Source organism: Physcomitrium patens, chromosome 9, assembly GCF_059467195.1.
Source record: "Physcomitrium patens ecotype Gransden chromosome 9, ASM5946719v1, whole genome shotgun sequence".
NCBI classification, from domain to species: Eukaryota; Viridiplantae; Streptophyta; class Bryopsida; order Funariales; family Funariaceae; genus Physcomitrium; species Physcomitrium patens.
In genome coordinates, this window is record NC_143418.1 from 16,018,407 (window position 1) to 16,035,759 (window position 17,353).

General features: G+C 38.2%; 1 pseudogene across 1 annotated transcript; it reads left to right on the forward strand.

Annotated features, from left to right (window-relative positions):
• Nucleotides 1-7,195: 7,195 nt before the first annotated feature.
• On the forward strand, nt 7,196-16,733 carry LOC112287058 (protein ENHANCED DISEASE RESISTANCE 2-like; annotated as a pseudogene). The gene is made up of 22 exons (XR_016504863.1): nt 7,196-7,690; nt 7,992-8,066; nt 8,856-8,909; nt 9,095-9,160; nt 9,399-9,505; nt 9,635-9,714; nt 9,944-10,060; nt 10,194-10,234; nt 10,369-10,463; nt 10,755-10,850; nt 11,111-11,175; nt 11,967-12,038; nt 12,293-12,451; nt 12,663-12,859; nt 13,072-13,105; nt 13,445-13,602; nt 13,991-14,092; nt 14,686-14,730; nt 15,093-15,233; nt 15,429-15,524; nt 15,826-15,927; nt 16,330-16,733. The product of XR_016504863.1 is annotated as a protein ENHANCED DISEASE RESISTANCE 2-like (transcript).
• The last annotated feature ends 620 nt before the right edge of the window (nt 16,734-17,353 follow it).

A 17,353-nucleotide genomic window follows, 5' to 3' on the forward strand; every position in this document is an offset into this window, starting at 1 on the left:
ATATATAAAATATTTATTTTTAAAAATAAGTATTAATTTTTTTGTGGTTAAAAATATTTTCAATCTCCATAGTAAATAAATATTTTAAATATTTGATATAATCTAATGATATGACTTACTTTAGAAACCTTAGCATACTGTAATGATATATAACAATCATAAAAATCTCAAATATTTTGTAAACTATTATATATATATATATATATTTATTATTAAACTAAAAATAAATAATATTATTCTATTTTAGATTTATTATTGTGTACTTCTATAAATGGTTTGAAAAATACCATACTCTTTTCTAAATAAACATATTATATAAATGTTATATATATATATATATATATATATATGTAAATGCATATATGATCTTCAAGTATATATGTATGCACTGCATAGCTATACAAACTTCTTCTATATGTTTTTATAGATTTATGAAGCTAAAATAAAAGTGCTATAAAAATTGAATATTTTCATACAAATCTTAGATTCTTAAATTGCTTCTATATCGCATTATTATTAGCTAATATATAAAGAGGCAAGATTGAAACTATTTTCAATTTTATCAATACTCTTCTTATACTCTTGTTTTGCTTCAAGTCTCTCTAATTGTTTTGTATTTAACCATAGCCATTTTATAATTATACTTTTTTTTCCATCTTCTATCTTTGTTCTTAGTTATAGATGTATTGGAAATTCTTTTGACAATTTTATATAATTTTATATTCTCAAAATTTTATTTTAAAATTCAATATTTTATTTTATAATTAATAAAAATTTATATATGAAATAAATTAATCTTTAACTAAAAATATTTATTTTAATTTTAAGATATTTAAAGACTAAAATAAAAACTGATGTTAAAAAATATATGGATTAGTATAAAGATTTGTCTTAAAGAACCAAAGAATTTAAAGTCAATGACATATTCATCTATTAGAATTATTTTTTGTGTTTATGTCTAAAATTAGTAAATTTTAATATTTTAAATTATAATGTAATTTTTATTTTAATTCATGTAAAAAAATTATAAAGTATTTAAGTATCTAGAAGTTGATAAAAGAATTTTTTTTGAACTTTTATATATAAAATAAAAAATCTTTGTATGGACAAAATAAATTGTGTTATAATGTAAGTTCTAAAAAAACGTTAAAAGTCAAATTTTTTGGCATGTATAATCTTAGGATTCTTTGAGTATAAATTTGAGCCATTTTATTCTTATTTTTATTGTATAATGCTAGTAATGTGATAAATAACAATACATAATGCATTACCAAGCTTATTCAATTTTGTGCTTTCAAAAATTTGTTAAGATCGTACTTTCTTCAGTATCTGAGGTTATAGTTATTCTCAAGTTGTCCATTCTTAATTGTACGTGATAGAGGAATATATTAAGATGAAGATACAATTTTATTAAAAGCTTGTACTTCTTTTGGACATAATTCTTATATAAATCTGATTGTTAATTATCATCCTTAGTTTTGAAACTTTGTTTGTGTTACCTACAATGTAAACTACGATGTGATGCCTCACAAAGTATTTAATTATTTATTTTATGTTGTGGCAATTTGTTAATGGATTGATGAAACTATCAACCAATCACCTAATGTAATGTCACCTTTTCAGACTATGTTGAGGTGACAGGCTAGAAACGCAGTGAGGGAGGTGAGAGAGTGGGTGGGTGGAGTGGGAGGGAGGGATGCCCAGGGCATGGATGGACACGGGAGGGCAAGAGGGGAGGAGGCGAGGCAACAGATCGAGAGAGAGAGAGAGAGCACAAGGAGGCAAAAGAAAGCAGGCAATGAGGGTGAGAGGTGTGCTGTTGTTGCTGCTTGTTGAGAATAAAGTGAAAAGATACTCAAAACACATTCAGTTCATATATGCGACCTTGCAAATGTTCTGCTACTTGCATTAAATAGAAGATCTAAATAACATACTTGGCCTTTCGTGAATGTGCATTGGGCCTTAAATGTCGTGCACCCTAATAAACTAGTGGTGTTCAGTTAAATCATCATTTGTCTTAAACTGAATTTAATTATGTGTTGGAAGTGCGTGGGTGTGCTGGAGGCGCACGAGTGCAGGCTAGATTATCCGACTTGGAAGGTTGTTTTTTAACATCATCCCTCAGAGCACTAACTCCCAATGCTAGTGGGCTGTAACATCAGAAAAATTGTTGCTTAATGGACATGCTCGATGCTTGGCATTGGGAGCCATCCAATGCAGTCACGAAGTAAGGAGAAGCGATCAAAAGATAATGCGTTCGTGAGCAGATCTGCCAACTGTGTCGTGGTATTAACATATTGGATTTCGATATCACCTAATCGTTGGTGCTGACATATAAAATGATAAACTACGTCACTGTGCTTTGTTCAACGGTGGAAATTAAGGTTGTGAACAAGCTAAATTGCACTTTGGTTATCGGAGAGGATGCGCATGGCTTGGCTCTGCTTGTAATGCAGGTTTGCAAGGAATCGACAATGCCAAATGACATCTTTTGTAGTAGATGCTGCTGCCACATACTCGAATTTGGTAGTAGAGGTAGAGACACAATTCTGCTTTCTACTACACTAGAAAACAAGTGTCCTGTTGAGTAGGAGCAGCATACATGTGCGGAACTTCCGATCTCTGACATTTTCAGCTTATTCCGCAATTCCATATCCTTCAAGCAACATCGTCTTGGCTGTGCTGCTGAAACATAGTGTAAGGTAGAGAGTGCCCGCGAGGTAACAAAAAATTTGCGCTACAGCTTGGTAGTGTTGGCATTGTGGGCTTGCTAAGAATTGTGCTACAGTATTGACCGCATAGTTGATATCAGAATGGCTAAGGATCTACGCATACAAGAGGCATCTCACAGCACTGGAGTAGACAAACGATGGTAGGAGGGACTCCTTGTCACTGTCGAGCGTAGTGATGGAGTCGCTAGGTACACTCACCGGAGTACATTCATTGAAATCAAAGCGATTCAATATTTGTCAAAGGTAAATCGCTTGATGGATGAAAATGTGTTCGTTGGCTTGAAGACAAAGAAAATGAAGTCTGACGTAGAGGTCAACATCTGAGCGAGTAATACCAAACTGTTATTCCATATGGTGCACGAGGTCCTCTAACCAGGCCATTGAAGAGCAAGTGGCTAAGCTGTCGTCCACAAAGAGAGTCACGATGAGCCACGGCTCTAACTTCAAAAATGTAGATATTGAGATCTACTTCTCTTGGTTCAAGGTTGAATTTCATGGGCAATTTGTGAAATTTCTGATTCCCAATCTGCTCGGACTGTTTTAGACCGTATAGGCTCTTGAGCAAGAGACATACCTTTTGCGGATTGTTTTGGCTCATGATTTCAAATCCTTCCAGATGCTGCATGTAGATCTTTGTGTCAAGAGAACCATACAAGAATGATGTTTGTATATCAAATTGAATGATTGGCATGCATTGCTGAGCTGCAATGGCGAGCACCGTTTGGATTGACTCATATTTTATCAAGGGGCTAAACATTTGGTCGTAGTCAACTCCGAACTGTTGTGTATATCCCTTCATGACAAGCCGTGACTTGAACTTTGCAATGGACCCATTAGAGTGCGTTTTAATTGTGTAAATCCACTTGCAGTGCATTGGTTTTTGATCTGGAGGTAGGAAGACAAGATGCAAAGTTTCATTTTTTAAGAGTGATTTGTGCTTTGCCTCTATGGCTTTCTTCCATTCGACCGCTTTAAGACTTGTGAGTGCCTCTTCATAAGTATTGGAATCATCTGGGATATATTGGCTCGAGGCAAGATTGACAAATGTGCTGAGACCTACGTAGTCTTGCAAGTACGTTGGTGCACTGCGGATACGAATGTGCACGTATGTGGTGCATCCAAAAATACACAAGTTTGACATAATCAACACTCGTCTGATCCACAGTTTGTATGAGGATTTGTAGCTTCTTGTACGAGAGGCTGTTCGGTTAAGGAGGTGGGCAACAGCCTGGACCGCTTCCCTCCAAAAGTTCAGATTCAACTTTTTCGTGTGTAGCATTGCCCACCCCTGTACGCGGTTTTTCCTTTCGGCACTACCGTTTTGCTCTAGAATGTGGGGGCTTGTAAGGTTGTGTTAGATGCCTAAGTCAACTAAAAATTGTGTGAATTCTTGGCTCAATAATTCACCCCCTCAATCGTTGTAGAGCTTCTGGACTTAGTTTCCTGTTTGCTGGGATATAAGTGCATAGAGTTCTTTACATTTTTGAAACACTTCCGTCTTGTAATGGATGCAATAAATGATTCTATATTCCAAAAAATTATCCTTGAAGAGGACTAAATAATGAGCTTTGCCTAGTGAAACCTTGCTCATTGGTCCGCATTCATCACTATGGAAAAACTCATCTAGTTTCTTGGCCCTCAGTGAAGACTACTGCTTTGGAAATGGCTTCCTAGTATTCTTTCCCATTGCACAGCCCTTGTATAGGGTCTTCGGCACTGCATGGTTTTGCAAGCCCAATCCCAGGACAACATTGTGTGTGTATGTGCACGATCATGGCATTGTGCACATGCCCAAATCATTCATGCCACAGGATTAACCTTCCCATTTAAGCTTTGGTTTGTCCTTGTGCTTGCTTTTCCTTTTCAAGTGAATCAATTAAACCCTTTGCACTGGTATCTACTTTGATAGAAGATGTCTATTGGTGTCCCTAGGATGTCATGGTTTGATGGTAAGAGAGAAGCTTAGGGGCCACTTCCACGCTTGCTGAAGTTGTAGTCGTTTTGGGAGGTGCTTGTGTGTTGACTTGCCTTGTTTTGGATTCCAATGTGCTTGTGGAAGATTTTGCCATCCCTGGTAGGTTCAAATTCATCTCATCACATCTGCTGTGTGCATCTCGTACTATGGCGATGTGGGCTTGGGCGGCTTAACATTCAACCTTGAGTTCTAGCTTGTATAATTTGTTAATATGAATCCTTGTTAAAACAATTTTTCTCCGCCCCTCGAGACTTGTGAGGTAGCATTTACAGCGGGTGTATGTAGTAATGAACCCTTTGTCAGCTGCTTGCTTTACGAAAAAAAGGTTCTTCCGTAGTTCCGAGACGTAGAGGATGCAATGGATGTGCTGTGGTTTCCACGCATTATCAAGTTTACATTGTATATTGATGCGGCCGACACCTCAGACCTTAAGCCGTCTGTTGTGAACGATTATCTCGGGCCATCATCCTCGAGATACTAATTTTAGCGAGACAAACCAGATCCAATAGTCTGTCATATGGTCCGTCACCCCTCCGTCCATGTACCAAGCTTTGGAGTCGTCGACAGATTTGTTAGTGTGTGCCATGGACGCAGTACTATCATCCTCATTGGATCCCTTGGCAACAACAGTGTTCGCTTCATACTTCTTTACTCCGTTGTTTTTGCTTTTTTCAAATAATCTATTCTTGCTGTTGTCAGGGCATTTGCACTCCCAATGCCCCCTCTTTCCACATTTTCGGCACTTGGTTTTCTCCTTGAGCTCTGTGATCCTAGCAGATCGTCTCTTTTTCTCTTTGATGGAGAGTGGTCTTTGTTTTGGATTTGAAACTTGGCCTTGGCCTCGGTTGGTGAAGAAAGCTTTTTCTTCATCTTCGTTCACGCCCTCTTGAATCTTGTTTCGGCTTTCTTCCTTTAACAAACATAGTGTAAGAGCTTCTACTATCTGCTCATTTCTCGGGACACTATCCCATGCTGAGAAGAGGTGGCAAAAGCAATGCAGTAGAATGCTTAGGATCTTGCAGATCATGGCTTGATCCAAAATGGACTCTCTCAAATTGTTGAATTGGTGTTCGAGTTGCGCGATGGAGCTCACGTGGTCAACCACCTCACTATCCGGCTTCATCCGCATGTCAATAGTAGAAATCTAGAAGGATTGGCATGCTGCGTCCTTATCGGTCCATCCTTCTTCATTGATGAAGGATTCTCTCGGGGTTATTCCATTCACTATTCCTAGCAACTTCTTTGCGCGGAATAGGATGCTCATTTGGAATTTCCAGATTGAGAAGTTGTCCCCCGTGAGTTTGTTGATGTGCGTAACACTGATGCAAACTATGTCTAATTTAAGAGAGGAGTATGAAACAAGAGATGGAAGGCTTGATGGTCTGGTTGCGAGCAGATCCGCTCGAGTTTACTTCCTAGGCTAGATAAGTTTCTGTGTCGCAAACTTCCTCCATTCTATCAAGAAAAGGTGATGAAATAGTCACTCGAGGAGGAAGATGCGAAGTGGTTTTGAGCTTTGCTTTTCTCTTGTGGAAAAGATTTGTCACATGATTCCAAAAAATGTGAAGAAAAATCTACTGCTTGGAAGTAAAGGACAACAAAAAAAACGTGGGCCCATAACCTGTTGAGAATAAAATGAAAAGATACTCAAAACACATTCAATTCACACAAGTGACCTTCCAAATGTTCTGCCACTGTCATTAAATAGAAGATCTAAATAACACAACTATCTTTTCGTGATTGTGCGCGGGGCCTTAAATGTCGTGCACCCCAACAAACTAGTGGTGTTCAGTTAAATCATCATTTGCCTTAAACTGAATTTAGTTACGTTCTGGAAGTGCACGTGTGTGCTAGAGGCCCGCACGAGTGCCTGCTAGCTTATCCTACCTGTAAGGTTGTTTTTCAACACTGCTGCTGAGTTGCGCAGGTTGCTGTTGTCGCACAAGATGCAGCGATGCAATGGGGCCATGAGTACGGACCGCAATTGGTAGCAGTGCCAACAGGAGAAGAGTTCGATTTTCTGAGTTCATCAGTCCACTTTTAGATTCATCCACGTACCTCCCCTGAGCGGAGGTCATCAGATCACAAGCCGCTTTCAAGGCACATTCCTGTGCTGTCTTAGTCAACCAACTTCGTTGCTGCAGTGCGTCATCACACCTCTGCTGCTTACGTCACTGTATTGCTGTTGTTAATCTGTCTCTTTCTCTTCGCTTCTTCACTCTCATACCTACGGTATATCAGGTTGTGTAATGCACAACAACGCATAGAATCATTGAATCTTAGAGTATCTTACTGCTGTGATTCATTTCTTTTTTCCTTTTCCGCCTGAACACACGTCTTTCGCTCTGTTTCCGATTCCCGATTGGACTCCTCCGCGTTTCTTTTTTCTCCTTTCTTCCTTATCGACGGTTGATGTCTTATGGTGTTGATCTGAGTAATCTGGTGGATCTTTAGCTAGGTCTGAGATCAGACTCACCCTCTGGTCATTGTTCACTCCTTTTGCACTTATTGCATATGTTTTCCGATTTGGATTTCATATTTCTTTTTATTTGTTTATTTATACAGACACAGATTTGTTTTGAGGTATCAATGTCTAAGGTTGTTTGTTTGAATGGTTTTATGTGAATGGGCATAGACTGGCTTTGAGGTATAGTTTGCGTTTTGTGTAGGCGGGCAGGCTGAGGAAGGAAGTGTAGCTCGTTGGTTAAGATTGAATGTTGGAGAATGAATTATTGTGATTTATGTAGGGGGTGAGTATTCGTAGTACTCATGTGAGATTGCCATCCATGGCAAGCTGATCAGCTCTACAACGGAGAATGTAGTACATATTTGAGGACATTCATCAACGACAAGGCCAACTATGGAGGGGTGGATGGTGCGGTGTGGCCGTCGTAAGATCGGGCGGTCGTTTTTCCGTAAACGCTATTTTGTGCTGGAATCCCTAGTTCTTGCGTACTACACGCGACAGCCATCTGCCAACGAGGTGCACTATGTTTTTATCTCTTGGTTTTCTTAAGTGAAAAGTGTACCGGCTAGCGGATCATTTTTGTTTGATGACTTGCAGACATTTGTGATCTCGGTTTTTATGTCTTGCCGGATCCTTTTACGACCTCCAGTTCTTGATTAAAAAAATCCTCAATTAAAAACCCCAGCAAGTAGTTTAGTGGAAGGATTCTTCACATCTCGCTTTGAAGGAGTGTCATGAAAGCTTTACTTGTCATGATGAAGCTGTTCGTGTAATTAGGACACTGACCCCTATGAAATTCGTTGATATCTGTATGCAGGTTCCTATTAAAACTCTTCCGATTAATGGAAATTGTCGAGTGGAAGATCGAGGGCTTAAGACTCATCACGGCCGCGTATGGTGATCATTCCATGATGTATTTATATTTTTAAAGATTGGAATATTCCACTTTTAAAATCTGTCAATAGAAAAATTGGTGCTGTAGCTGTCGATGCACGATGAAACTTTCGCTTCCTGCTTGTTTTGAGACCTAAAAGCAGCGATTACTAGAAAAATACGAGAATTGTTTTGACATGCAAGAAGTGCATCATGATTCTTGTTGGATACAGTTTAGACTAGTTTATAAGAGCTCTACTTCTGCGCCTAGTTATGTAATCCTCGTGGTCGACTATGTTTGGGCATGATACCTGGCAGGATTAATCTTTTGTTCAATTGGTGTGCGTCGTGAGTTGACTTTTTACGGTTTCGGTCTAAGTGGACTTCTAGTGACCCTCTTCTAGCTGGATACATCCAATTTTTAGGATTATTATATCCCCGGGAAGCTCCCATAGAATTACTATCATTTAATGCAGTGCGCGTTTATAGACAATCTAGTCGGACAGATAGTCCAGTAACATTTGACATACGAAATGGTTTGTTAGGATTATCATTATGTGGTTGTGGGAAATCATACAACAGCTGTGAATCCTGCTTTTCGCTGTTACCTTGAAGCATTGGTCACTCATGCAGCTTTAAAAGGACCTACTGTACTATGCGAGTACGTTGGTCATTACGTTGCTAGTTCCACGCTCCTCTTGTGCGGGCATTTTAGGTGAAAAAACTCCGATAGGCTGTAGTTTTTAAATTCCTTATACTGATTATTGCGTTCCACGGTGGTCGATTTGTTTCGGCGGGTATTTTGCAGATTATATATGTGCTTTCCACATACAATAAGAGAGGTAAATCTCATCGGATGACGGTATTTCTCTCCTCCGTCCTAGTTTCGTATGAACGTCTGTGCTGGTATTTTTGGTTCATTCGTAACATTGTGATTAGGACTGATTCATGATGTTTCTATTTAAGAATCTGATTGTAACTGAAAATTGCTGCATGTACAGAAAATAATTGAATTGGAACTGATTCTTTCTTGCTTGTTCGGTCCAGATGGCTGCGTTTAATGTGCAGGATGCATCTGCATGGAAGGAAGCTTTGGAACAAGTCATTGACCAGGTAATCCATGTACTTCATTTGGAACCTGGTAACTTAACGAGCCTGGTGCTGTAGCATCTTAACCGAATTGGGTAATCGCTGTGCAACTCTTTTTGCGAGCTGGCTTGTTTTAAAGAGTAAAAATAACATTTAATTTCATGTTTGTCTTCTCAATACGCGCATGGAGTGGTTTCTGAGAGCAAATAAAGCTTAGGAGCTACGTCGAAATATTGATGCAGGTTGTGGATAATGGTTGCAGTGCTTGATTCTGCACACAGCGGATGTGAACATGACCTTTCCACTTTCTGTATTTAAAACACCAGTAGACCAAGGCCGGAATGCATCTTCCTCAGACCATGATAGCCAGTTCGTATCCTGCACTTCGTGGTCATTGTGATCTACCTCACGTGTTAGTTGAAGTTGTTTGTGGTATTCAGTTTGCACAGAGATGTCAGTTAGCTTATTCAATTTCTTCCGTCATATGTCGTGTTTCAGGGCCAAGAGTAGCAAATCTCAACCCGATGATTATTACGACAAGCAGCAGAATCAACGTAGGCTCAGGACTGTTGGAAATGGTACTTCAGTAACCTGATTGGTGAAAGCTTAATATTCGAACTTCTCTGAACTGTTTTCTGTCGTGGAAGTACCAATTCTGCATCCAGCTAGAAATGGGCATTATTAAATGAACACTCGAGTTTTAAGTCATGCGAGTTATGAAGCAGTAACATGCCATCGTGCAGAAACTTACTTGCACAGACGTATCAAGATTTTTGAGGTTACATTCTAGTTCTTTATTGGTGTCAGGACCTCCAGAATCAATAAAAGTTTGGAGTGAGAGGATGGATCCAAAGTGGGATAATCTAAATGCCAATGCAGCTGCTTCTGCAAGAAGACATTGGCACCTTGTTCGATGTCAAAGTGGCAAGTTTGGGCATTTCAACCTCCAATGAAGCGGCATGGTTTTTACCTTTATGCAAGACTTATGTGTATTTTTGTAATTGCGTGGCATATGGAAGCTTGTGACTTCGTCTCATACTGCGACGCCTTTTTGCAGGACTTCGATTTTTTGAAGAAGTTCAGGATGGTGTTCAAGCTGTAAGTACTCTTTTGAAATTGTCCGCTTTTTGTCATGTACGAAGCTTAGATGGGGCTTCTATATCAGTCATTAAATGCGAATGATCTATATTGACCGGATCATAACAAAGATACGAAATCACGTGCTGGTGCAGGGCCGTCGCAAGGGAATGAAGGCAGTTGGAGTGGTGGAGGCATCTTGTGCAGATGTTTTTGAGCTTATCATGGGTATCAATGAAACACGTTATGAGTAAGTTAATAGTTATCTTAAATTTGTAAAAACCTTATGTTTGACTATTGATATCATCATTATGTCATATTAAACGCAGAGTGTGGTTGAGTATGGACGATTTGGAGTCTCCTACCTTGTTTCAATGGTTATTCGTGTTTCTTTCTATATTTTTGGTTCACGATGTCATCGGAAGATTGAATTGTTTCTCATCCTTTTCAACTTTAATGTCTTACGCGCAAGCATGCAGTTTTGTCAGTTAGGCAGTCTGCATTTCTTGGAGTACCTGACACTATAGGGCTCTCATTGCAGGTGGGACTGCAGCTTTCACAAAGCCCACGTGGTGCAGGAGGTTGATGGTCACACTACAATTCTTCATCAACGTCTCCAGTTGGACTTTCTTCCCTTGTGAGTTGTGCTAATCTGTCATCAGGTGAACAGGCTTTTTCTAATCCTCCATCATCCAAATTATTTGTGTTGTGTCTCGTTCAATTGTGTTAGACAATATTCCCATTGTTCTTTCTTATTTTAAATTATGATGTAAAAGTTAATTTTTTTTTGTTTTTGAAAAATATTAGACAGGTTTATTTATATGCCTACTATTTAAATTCAGTCATTGTGTTTGTAGTTATGCAGTTGTTTGACAAATTCTTTGGACATATTTGCAGGTTCATATGGCCTCGGGACCTTTGCTATCTGCGATATTGACGTCGCAATGATGATGGAAGTTATGGTATTTTTCTATATTACCCACGAGTTCTTTATTGTGCAGTCTTTTCTGTGGAATGCATCCTTCGCACAATTCTCCTGCTAAGATGGTGCTCTTTGCAAGCCATCCTCTTCTTCCTCTTGCACTTGTAGCGTTCCTTTCTGAGTTTTTTTGTACATACTTGTTTCCACAGGACATTATGTGAATTTGAAGTCTCACCTCTGAAAATTGATACTTGAATGGGGCCACTACACTAACTATGATTCTTGAGTGCTTACGCACTTCGTGGCTGAATTTCAGTGTCGGATTCCAGAATTGCAAATGCATTAAGTATGTTAAACCTCTCTGAATGTCGACAAATTTCAGTATGTCTTTGCCAAAGGAGATTAACGGACTAGTAGGACAATACCCAATTTTGGACCAAAGTATTTCACATTTTTCATAGAAATAGCTCGTTTAAAAGGCCTCAATGCAAAATATTGTTACATGGTTTGCTTATTTCGACAGCTTTGAGAATTTCATTGTAAATCTGTTTAAAGTAAATGCCTCTTATGGATCCGCTACTGTTCTAGATTATTCTTTAAAATTAATTTTTGGTCGTAGTTTTGGTCTTAGTTTTGAGTCTTGCATGTTTGAGGAAAGTGCTGAAGCTATCAGAATGACTCACTTGTGCAAGGTTCCAATGAGCCATAGGTACTTGTAACTTCCATGTACTATTGCAAGATGTCTGAGGTCACTGACTGCACAGGTAATTAGAGAAATTATAAGGTTTGATGAAAGTCCTCTGTCTGAATTGTTTTGTGGTTTCACTACAGTTATTTTGTTCCGGTCTCATGATCATCCGAGTTGCCCACCAGTGCCAGGGTGTGTTCGAGCTCAAATTGAGAGTAAGTACAAGTTGTGACATTATGAGCTCTTTTTGACTGGTTTTCTGCCCTAAGTGCAGTCACGTTTGCTCTTCTGTGCTCTCTATACCCTGATTCGATTTTTTCTTGTAAGTGTTGTGACTTTCATGATTCTTGGCATAGTCTGAAATTATTCATCGTTAGCTTCAAGCTTTCTAGAGGTGCTATGATGTTGTACTCCAATTTGTATGTTGAATGTTTTTCGGTATCACCTAGATGGAATGCATGATGTGTAGGTGGAGGTTTCAGTATCTTTCCTCTAAAGCCACATAAAAATGGAGAACCTCGGGCACGTGTGCAGCAGTTGGTGCATATTGACTTGAAGGGTTGGGGTGCAAACTATATTCCGTTTTGCCATCCTTACTCTGTTATACAGATCCTCAACAGTGTTGCTGGTAACTAGCATATCTTCTTCTTGTCAAGCTGGAATTCTCTTTCTCTATTGTCCATTTGCTTAGCAGATATTTTTTATATACCCTTGCAATAGCGTGATGTTCGCACCTACCAGTTCTTTCTGATGTAGAACGGTTGTTACTGCATGTGCTAATGTTTATTATCCCCTGATCTTGTAATTAATAGACACGATTGCTTCAATGCCCTTTTCAGGTCTCAGGGAGTGGTTTGCAGTACGGGATGCTGTACCACCTGTATATAGGATCCCTAAATTAGGCTCTGGAAAGCTAAGACAGCGATCTACACCTGAGAAAATTGTTTCAGTACCTGAGGTGATCGCAACCGGTGTATCCATGTCTGATGAGTCTGAGTTCGAGGACGATGACTTGCGGTACTATAGTAATCCTGAGGTCAGTTTTATTTTTACAGCGTGTCTCCTTTGCACATGGTGAAGTTGCATCAAGACATTTTGGTGATGATAGGGTAAGGCAAATCTATTATTATAGGTTGGACTTTTCGGCGTGAGTCGTAATGGTGGATGTGCAAAATTGAAGTTCGTTCCGAGACAAACATTAGATTTCTTTAGTTTCTAATGTTTCTTCGTCTTAATTTGGGCTGACAGCCCGACTTTGGATCGGAGCATTCCAGTGCAACAGGTATTAAATGACTTTATCTTTTATACTTATGTCTGAAGGGCTAATAATATTGGAAGGCTTTCGAAGGAATCGGTTGGTTTACTGGAATGAATGCTCAGGATTAAACACTTAATTATAGAAGAACTCAGCGAGATAGTAATTTTTGGGCTTCTTTGGGTTTTAAATATGAATAATTAAATTCGAGATCCCCAAAGAATATGAAGTATTTTTATCCAATGCGTCATTTAGTAGATGAATTACGAAGTATGTATAACATAGAGCATTTGAAGTTTGAAATGGCTTCCTTGAAGGATGATGAGAAAATTATTAAAAGAATATATATGTGTGATATTCACGCAGATTTGCTTTTGAAGCCACCACCTGTAATTCCGGATTTGTCAATGTTATCGGGCAATCTTCGTAAGGGTGACCTCAATAACGGGAAGAATTGTTGGAGTATTCCAGATTGCAATAGTTTCCGAATTCGAAGCAAGCACTTTCTAATTGATCGTTCAAAGGCAAGTTTTTTCTCCAAGTGAATATTTTTTCTTTTTCTCCAATGTGTACTTTTTCGTACACCATTTTATGTTTTTTCATAACATGTAGAAAAACTCTTGAGATTTTAACCTTTAATTAGCCTGAATTTTATTGCGTATGTTCGTGTCATCACTGCCTTCTATAGAGGTGGAATCTTCCCTACTTTGCTTGCACCACTCTTTACACTACATAAGGTACACTTGGGGATGTTAGAATATGTTGGTTTTCATCAGAAGTCTTGTACATTCTTAAACCTGCCATGAAGACCATCTGTGGGTAGCAATAGGTGTATTGTGCGAGATTGTACGAGTTACGTTACCTTCATTTTGTCCTGAGAATTATATTTTCGAACATCTCCTATATAAACAGACTGCTGCAGGTGAACCATTGATGCAGCTTGTGGCAGTCGATTGGTTTAGAGACATCAAACGAATTGATCATGTTTCTAAGAGAAAAGGCTGTGTTTCCCAGGTATAAGTTCCTCTTTCGAATCGGCTTCTACCCTCTCTTGATCCTTCTTAAATATGTATTTGCTACAAATTCCAGCATTCTTGGTGGATCAATCTGTTGGTTGCGAGCGTTTTAGAACTGACTGTAATTTTAAACTGATTATGCTTGAATTTTAGTTTATATTCCAGCACTAATGCAGCTCCGACTTGTGCAATTAGCTTTGATTCGTTCCGAACACCAGCCTGGGGATTTTGATTAATACAAAAGTAAATATTTCTTAGTTCAAACGAAGTGCTTTATTCTAATTACTTGAGAAAGGTGTGGCCAACTTTTAAGATTTATTTGCAAGTCTTCCATCCCCGAACGGGTATGTCTGCGTGAATATAAACAAACAACGCTGGTCTTGGGTATGTAGTAAATTTAGTGAATGTAGTCCTGTTCTTGGGTATGACGTCCTGTTAGATTTGTGCTACTGAGTATGTTATGCGTGTTTCATCATGAACGGATACTACCTGAACTACTAATTATTGCATCTCAATGTAGTGATTATTATATCCAGGACCCGTCTATGTAGCTTTGCGTTGAAATTTGGCTGAGTTATCAATATTTTTCAGGTGGCTGGGGGGATGGGACTTTTTACAGTTGCGTTCAATGTTCAGGTTTGGGATCGCAGCATCTGATTGTATATGTAGATATTTTTATAGTTATATAAGCTAAGCCAAGCTGAACATATCTACGTGTGCCTGTTATTGCTTCGGAGTTTTTATTCGTCGCAAATAATTATATATTTCATTTCATCCTTTTACTTTTGTGGTGATTAAGTGCATCGAGATGATTCTAATATCCTAGTGTCCATATATTGGACTTGAGTCAATACATCAATGAATAACTTGTTTGTGTAGCAATTCCTATGACCGAATCAATCGCTTTAAAGTATCTTTCCACGAAGATTTAGCTTATTGAGTAACCTTGTGCTGCATAACTGTGAAAAGTCTTTCCAAATTCTTTGTTATGAATCCAGTTGCCAGGTGCTTCCCACTACAGCATGATTTTCTACTTCGTTGCACCATTGGCGCCACAAGGTTCGCTCTTGCGACGCTTTGTGGATGGAGATGACAATTTTCGTAACAGTCGCCTCAAACTTATACCTTCTATTCCCCAGGTATGCTGTCCTAATTCCAGTGGGCCCTTTTTATTCTACCATCTTTGATGCACTTTGCAAATGACATGTTTAGTACGTAGTCTATTCAGTTTTTAAAAGTCACCTCCCACATTTTTCTTGGCACTGGCCTCCGTCATTTCAATAATTTGAAACAATCAGTCGCCAATTCTAATTTTTGAAGACCTGTTTCTGCAGGGATTCTGGATTGTAAGACAGAGTATAGGTACTACGCCTTGCATTCTTGGCAAACCAGTAGATTGTACATATCATCGCGGTCCGAATTACCTTGAGGTAATTGCTCTTGTTTTAATTTATATGTATGTAAAAATAAAGGTTCAGAAAGTACTTGCAGTTTCAACTCATTATTATTGACTCAATGAACTGAGAAGGAAGAGCGTAATCCTGGAAATATGGTATGTTTTGATTTGCTGAGTTGAATCAGCTATTGTTGGCAACGTTGACTTAGCTTCGGCAGCTCCTTGCTATGAATAATTGGTGGTTGGGGATAGAAATTAGTGTCCAACTCTTTTCCTCGATCCTTTGCTTGATCAAGTATACAAAAATATACAAAATTTCTCGTTGGCTTGATCAGGTTGACGCAGACATTGGATCGTCAACAGTAGCTAATGGTGTACTTGGGCTTGTTTTTGGTGTCGTGAGTGCATTGGTTGTTGACATGGCCTTCTTGATTCAGGTATTTGTATCTAGAATTTTTGTTAATCCGTTTTCTTTTTTCTTTTTCCTTTTTGTGTTTTTGTGTTTTTTTTTTTTTTTTTTTTTTTTTTTTGTTTTGTTCTGTTCTTTTTGTTTCCCCTTATTAATTCTAGTATTGGTTTTTCAACAATTGAGTATTGTACAAATAATTCACACGTTCTTATGTAGTTTCCAACAAAAATATTTGTGGTTATGCATGAATCTGCTCGCGACAATCTTTGAAGTCATGCTTAATTGATTAACGATGACTTGCGTAATGATTTCCCCTTGCAAGTAATAACGTTGTTTTGTTCAACCGTCACATGAGTTGCCTGAGACTATATATTTGTAGCTGAGCTTAATTTATTACTGCACTCTGCAAATCAGTTATTTGTATGTGCAGCACTCTGCAGGGAAATGGCATGGAAGAGCTTCCAGAGCGCTTGATTGGTGCTGTTCGCGTATTCCATTTGTCCCTTGCGTCTGCAATATCACCCCCTTGTGCTGATTAATGTGCCTGCTATCAAGCTGAAGTCCAATTATGTAAATATCTCTAAAACATTAAATTTGGTACATGAGATCCCTTACTTTGCGTGGTCTATTTTTTCTGTGACCTTAAATCGGTTCACCCAATTTTTAGTCCAAATATCATTTTTTACTTCTAGCTGTAGATTACTGATAATCCATCTAGCGTGTAATTTTAATCTAGTTTGTTGTTGAAGCCAACTTTCTCATGCTATCTCTTTTGTTGGATTTCAAGTACATGATATTGGGGGATCAATCACATCACCTTCACATCTGAAAAGCTATGCTGTGAATTCTTGTTGTTGTGGCACTGTTCTTAAGATCTACTGGATGTGCGAGCCTAGTTGCATTTGTGTTAAGCTTAAAGCATGGAAAATGTGCGTACAACCTTATTTTCCTTCATGATATGTAGGCCTTAGAAATTACCATTTGCATTCACGTTTCTGTTCCAGACATTTGTTTGTTTTTCATTAAATCATTAAAAACCAATCCTAGATTGGACAAAAGAGGGGATGAAGTTATGTAAGACATTAATGAAGAGTTTGGGCTAGTCTAAGAATTATCAGTATGCATGTTCAAGTTGGCTACTCAAGTAACTTAAGGATGAGATTGGCTAAAGGGTAGATGGGATAGCTCATGCAATAAAAGTGATATATATGTGTGTGTGTGTATTTTGCATGGTTTTAGTGTTAAAAATTTGTCTCCTTAAAATCATGCGAAATTCTCTTCATGCTAATGTTATGGAATTATGTTATGTCTTATTTGTTTTAGTTGTGAAGTAAATTAATAACATATAATTATCAATTTGATAATATTTATCAATTTTTAATATACTATTTATTGGATTATTTGTATAATAATATTTTTTAAATTCAAAATTATTTATTTTTAGATTTTTTATT